The sequence below is a fragment of the Gadus morhua genome, chromosome 4 (assembly GCF_902167405.1).
Source record: "Gadus morhua chromosome 4, gadMor3.0, whole genome shotgun sequence".
Taxonomy (NCBI): Eukaryota; Metazoa; Chordata; class Actinopteri; order Gadiformes; family Gadidae; genus Gadus; species Gadus morhua.
The window spans coordinates 24,106,120-24,112,995 of NC_044051.1; positions in this window are offsets into that span (position 1 = coordinate 24,106,120).

Sequence of the window (6,876 nt, forward strand, 5' to 3'; positions counted from 1 at the left end):
ACCAAGAAAGTGGTACCACAGCCCAGACCGTAAATGGTGCCGACATGCCAATTGCATGACTAGATCCAGGTCCGTGAAGACTATTCAGACGACAAAATCCAGACACGCCGGTCACTAGGTGGCGCTATACCAAGGAATACGCGTTTGGGGCTATAACTCCCACACCGAACCTCCCAGAGTCCAAAAACTTGTACACACAGATGCACTGGAGTCTGCTGCATCTTTTGGCCTAGGCCACGCCCATTTGCGTCTATGAATATTTTTCGCTAAATCGCGAAAACCGCAAAACTGTTTTTTCGCTACTCCTCCCACAATTCTCGCCCGATCAACACCAAACTTTTCACACGACATCTTCAGACGCACACGCAAAGGAATCGTGAGACACTTTTTTGATGCGACCTTCGACGACGAAACGGTAGCGTTTTGAATATTGGTTTATGAGCTAAATTAGACGTGGAAAATCAAAAATCCAAAGAAATCCAAAATTAGACATCGGAACGAGTCCAAATTGTACACACATGTTGGTGCTAACCTTATTGTCGTACGATAAAAATTTCGGAAAATTTCGCCATTAGGGGGCGCCATAAACGAGGAAATTGTATATCTTCTACAAAATTTAGCCGCGAAAACGCTACACTGACTTCTCGCTACTCCTACCACAGTCAAATCCTTTGTATCCACAGGTTCAGGGTAGCGTTTTGAACACATGCTTCGCGTTGTGCCGGCGAAACGCACATTTCTTGTCGCGTTGTGCCGGCGAAATGCACACTTCTTGGACCCCTGCATAACTGCTTGCAGTTCTAGTTATACTTACCTCCCTGAAACTGTGCCCACAGCCCAAACCGTAAATGGTGCCGACACGCCAATTGCATGACTAGATCCAGGTCTCTTCGGACTATGCAGACGACAAAATCCAGACACGCCGGTCACTAGGTGGCGCTATACCAAGGAATACGCGTTTGGGGCTATAACTCCCACACTGAACCTCCCACAGTCAAAAACTTGTACCCACATATTCACTGGAGTCTGCTGCATCTTTTGGCATAGGCCACGCCCATTTGCGTCCATAATTTTTTTTCGCAAAATCGCAAAAACCGCAAAACTGTTTTTTCCCTACTCCTCCCACATTTCTTGACCAATCGACACCAAACTTTGCACACGACATCTTCAGACGCACACGCAAAGGAATCGTGAGACAGTTTTTTGATCCGACCTTCGACGACGAAACGGTAGCGTTTTGAATATTGGTTTATGAGCTAAATTAGACGTGGAAAATCAAAAATCCAAAGAAATCCAAAATTAGACATCGGAACGAGTCCAAATTTTACACACATTTTGGTGCTAACCTATCTGTCGTTCGATAAAAATTCCGGAATTTTTCGCCATTAGGGGGCGCAATAAACGAGGAAATTGTATATGTTCTAATTGGCCCAAGGAATGTTCTTCAAACTATAAGGAAACCATCAAGGGGCAAACCCGAGTCTATATAAAAAATATGGCCAAGAATTATTAATGTGGGCGGGAGTTATTTGGCAAAGGAAAATTGTCTTTGGAAAATCTCGCCACAAGGGGGCGCGAATAAACGAAGAAATAATATATCTCTTAACTGGCCAATGGAATGTTCTGAAAACGTGTTTTGGGCTATAACTCCCACACCGAAGCTCCCACAGTCAAAAACGTTATATGCACAGATTCACTGGAGTCAGTGGCATATTTTGGCATAGGCCACGCCAATTGGTTTTGAACACATGCTTCGCGTTGTGCCGGCGAAATGCACATTTCTTGGACCCCTGCATAACTGCTTGCAGTTCTAGTTAGGGGTCCAAGCCAACAGGTTGGATCCCTATTGTTTTTGTAAGGATTTTTATTAGGGGTCCAAGCCAACAGGTTGGATCCCTATTGTTTTTGTAAGGATTTTTCCTATTATACTTACCTCCCTAAAAGTGGGACCACAGCCCAAACCGTAAATGGTGCCGACACGCCAATTGCATGACTAGATCCAGATGTCTTCGGACTATGCAGACGACAAAATCCAGACACGCCGGTCACTAGGTGGCGCTATACCAAGGAATACGCGTTTGGGGCTATAACTCCCACACCGAACCTCCCACATTCAAAACCTTGTACACACAGATTCACTGGAGTCTGCTGCATCTTTTGGCATAGGCCACGCCCATTTGCGTCAAGAATTTTTTTTCGCAAAATCGCGAAAACCGCAAAACAGTTTTCTCGCTACTCCTCCCACATTTCTCGACCAATCAACACCAAACTTTGCACACGGCATCTTCAGACGCACACGCAAAGAAACCCTCAGACAGTTTTTTGATCCGACCTTCGACGACGAAACGGTAGCGTTTTCAATATTGGTTTATTAGCTAAATTTGACGTGGAAAATCAAAAATCCCAAAAAAAACAAAATGAGACATCGGATCGAGTCCACATTTGACACACATGTCGGGGCTAGCCTTAAGGTCGTTCGATAAAAAATTCGGAAAATTTCGCCATTAGGGGGCGCAATAAACGAGGAAATTGTATATCTTCTGCAAAATTTCGCCGCGAAAACGCCACACTGACTTCTCGCTACTCCTACCACAATCAAATCCTTTGTATCCACAGGTTCAGGGTAGCGTTTTGAACACATGCTTCGCGTTGTGCCGGCGAAACGCACATTTCTTGTCGCGTTGTGCCGGCGAAATGCACACTTCTTGGACCCCTGCATAACTGCTTGCAGTTCTAGTTAGGGGTCCAAGCCAACAGGTTGGATCCCTATTGTTTTTGTAAGGATTTTTCCTATTATACTTACCTCCCTAAAAGTGGGACCACAGCCCAAACCGTAAATGGTGCCGACACGCCAATTGCATGACTAGATCCAGATCTCTTCGGACTATGCAGACGACAAAATCCAGACACGCCGGTCACTAGGTGGCGCTATACCAAGGAATACGCGTTTGGGGCTATAACTCCCACACCGAACCTCCCAGAGTCCAAAAACTTGTACACACAGATGCACTGGAGTCTGCTGCATCTTTTGGCCTAGGCCACGCCCATTTGCGTCTATGAATATTTTTCGCTAAATCGCGAAAACCGCAAAACTGTTTTTTCGCTACTCCTCCCACAATTCTCGCCCGATCAACACCAAACTTTTCACACGACATCTTCAGACGCACACGCAAAGGAATCGTGAGACACTTTTTTGATGCGACCTTCGACGACGAAACGGTAGCGTTTTGAATATTGGTTTATGAGCTAAATTAGACGTGGAAAATCAAAAATCCAAAGAAATCCAAAATTAGACATCGGAACGAGTCCAAATTGTACACACATGTTGGTGCTAACCTTATTGTCGTACGATAAAAATTTCGGAAAATTTCGCCATTAGGGGGCGCCATAAACGAGGAAATTGTATATCTTCTACAAAATTTAGCCGCGAAAACGCTACACTGACTTCTCGCTACTCCTACCACAGTCAAATCCTTTGTATCCACAGGTTCAGGGTAGCGTTTTGAACACATGCTTCGCGTTGTGCCGGCGAAACGCACATTTCTTGTCGCGTTGTGCCGGCGAAATGCACACTTCTTGGACCCCTGCATAACTGCTTGCAGTTCTAGTTATACTTACCTCCCTGAAACTGTGCCCACAGCCCAAACCGTAAATGGTGCCGACACGCCAATTGTATGACTAGATCCAGGTCTCTTCGGACTATGCAGACGACAAAATCCAGACACGCCGGTCACTAGGTGGCGCTATACCAAGGAATACGCGTTTGGTTCTATAACTCCCACACCGAACCTCCCACAGTCAAAAACTTGTACCCATATATTCACTGGTGTCTGCTGCATCTTTTGGCATAGGCCACGCCCATTTGCGTCCATAATTTTTTTTCGCAAAATCGCGAAAACCGCAAAACTGTTTTTTCCCTACTCCTCCCACATTTCTTGACCAATCGACACCAAACTTTGCACACGACATCTTCAGACGCACACGCAAAGGAATCGTAAGACAGTTTTTTGATCCGACCTTCGACGACGAAACGGTAGCGTTTTGAATATTGGTTTATGAGCTAAATTAGACGTGGAAAATCAAAAATCCAAAGAAATCCAAAATTAGACATCGGAACGAGTCCAAATTTTACACACATTTTGGTGCTAACCTATCTGTCGTTCGATAAAAATTCCGGAATTTTTCGCCATTAGGGGGCGCAATAAACGAGGAAATTGTATATGTTCTAATTGGCCCAAGGAATGTTCTTCAAACTATAAGGAAACCATCAAGGGGCAAACCCGAGTCTATATAAAAAATATGGCCAAGAATTATTAATGTGGGCGGGAGTTATTTGGCAAAGGAAAATTGTCTTTGGAAAATCTCGCCACAAGGGGGCGCGAATAAACGAAGAAATAATATATCTCTTAACTGGCCAATGGAATGTTCTGAAAACGTGTTTTGGGCTATAACTCCCACACCGAAGCTCCCACAGTCAAAAACGTTATATGCACAGATTCACTGGAGTCAGTGGCATATTTTGGCATAGGCCACGCCAATTGGTTTTGAACACATGCTTCGCGTTGTGCCGGCGAAATGCACATTTCTTGGACCCCTGCATAACTGCTTGCAGTTCTAGTTAGGGGTCCAAGCCAACAGGTTGGATCCCTATTGTTTTTGTAAGGATTTTTATTAGGGGTCCAAGCCAACAGGTTGGATCCCTATTGTTTTTGTAAGGATTTTTCCTATTATACTTACCTCCCTAAAAGTGGGACCACAGCCCAAACCGTAAATGGTGCCGACACGCCAATTGCATGACTAGATCCAGATGTCTTCGGACTATGCAGACGACAAAATCCAGACACGCCGGTCACTAGGTGGCGCTATACCAAGGAATACGCGTTTGGGGCTATAACTCCCACACCGAACCTCCCACATTCAAAACCTTGTACACACAGATTCACTGGAGTCTGCTGCATCTTTTGGCATAGGCCACGCCCATTTGCGTCAAGAATTTTTTTTCGCAAAATCGCGAAAACCGCAAAACAGTTTTCTCGCTACTCCTCCCACATTTCTCGACCAATCAACACCAAACTTTGCACACGGCATCTTCAGACGCACACGCAAAGAAACCCTCAGACAGTTTTTTGATCCGACCTTCGACGACGAAACGGTAGCGTTTTCAATATTGGTTTATTAGCTAAATTTGACGTGGAAAATCAAAAATCCCAAAAAAAACAAAATGAGACATCGGATCGAGTCCACATTTGACACACATGTCGGGGCTAGCCTTAAGGTCGTTCGATAAAAAATTCGGAAAATTTCGCCATTAGGGGGCGCAATAAACGAGGAAATTGTATATCTTCTGCAAAATTTCGCCGCGAAAACGCCACACTGACTTCTCGCTACTCCTACCACAATCAAATCCTTTGTATCCACAGGTTCAGGGTAGCGTTTTGAACACATGCTTCGCGTTGTGCCGGCGAAACGCACATTTCTTGTCGCGTTGTGCCGGCGAAATGCACACTTCTTGGACCCCTGCATAACTGCTTGCAGTTCTAGTTAGGGGTCCAAGCCAACAGGTTGGATCCCTATTGTTTTTGTAAGGATTTTTCCTATTATACTTACCTCCCTAAAAGTGGGACCACAGCCCAAACCGTAAATGGTGCCGACACGCCAATTGCATGACTAGATCCAGATCTCTTCGGACTATGCAGACGACAAAATCCAGACACGCCGGTCACTAGGTGGCGCTATACCAAGGAATACGCGTTTGGGGCTATAACTCCCACACCGAACATCCCACACTCAAAACCTTATACACACAGATTCACTGGAGTCTGCTGCATCTTTTGGCATAGGCCACGCCCATTTGCGTCTGGAATTTTTTTTCGCAAAATCGCGAAAACCGCAAAACTATTTTTTCGCTACTCCTCCCACATTTCTCGACCAATCAACACCAAACTTTGCACACGGCATCTTCAGACGCACACGCAAAGAAACCCTCAGACAGTTTTTTGATCCGACTTCCGACGACGAATCGGTAGCGTTTTGAATATTGGTTTATTAGCTAAATTAGACGTGGAATATCAAAAATCCAAAGAAATCCAAAATTAGACATCGGATCGAGTCCAAATTTTACACACATGTTGGTGTTAACCTTAACGTCGTTCGATAAAAAATTCGGAAAAATTCGCCATTAGGGGGCGCAATAAACGAGGAAATTGTATATCGTCTACAAAATTTCGCCGCGAAAACGCTACACTGACTTCTCGCTACTCCTACCACAGTCAAATCCTTTGTATCCACAGGTTCAGGGTAGCGTTTTGAACACATGCTTCGCGTTGTGCCGGCGAAACGCACATTTCTTGTCGCGTTGTGCCGGCGAAATGCACACTTCTTGGACCCCTGCATAACTGCTTGCAGTTCTAGTTAGGGGTCCAAGCCAACAGGTTGGATCCCTATTGTTTTTGTAAGGATTATTATTCCTATTATTATTATTAGGGGTCCAAGCCAACAGGTTGGATCCCTATTGTTTTTGTAAGGATATTATTCCTATTATTAGGGGTCCAAGCCAACAGGTTGGATCCCTATTGTTTTTGTAAGGATTATTATTATTATTCTTACCCCCCTAAAAGTGGGCCCACACCCCAAACCGTAAATGGTGCCGACACGCAAATTGCATGACTAGGTCCAGATCTGTTCGGACTAAGCAGACGACAAAATCCAGACCTGCCGGCCACTAGGTGGCGCTATAACAAGAAAATCGCGTTTGGGGCTATAACTCCCACACCGAACCTCCCACATTCAAAACCTTGAACACACAGATTCACTGGAGTCTGATGCATCTTTTGGCATAGGCCACGCCCATTTGCGTCCATAATTTTTTTTCGCAAA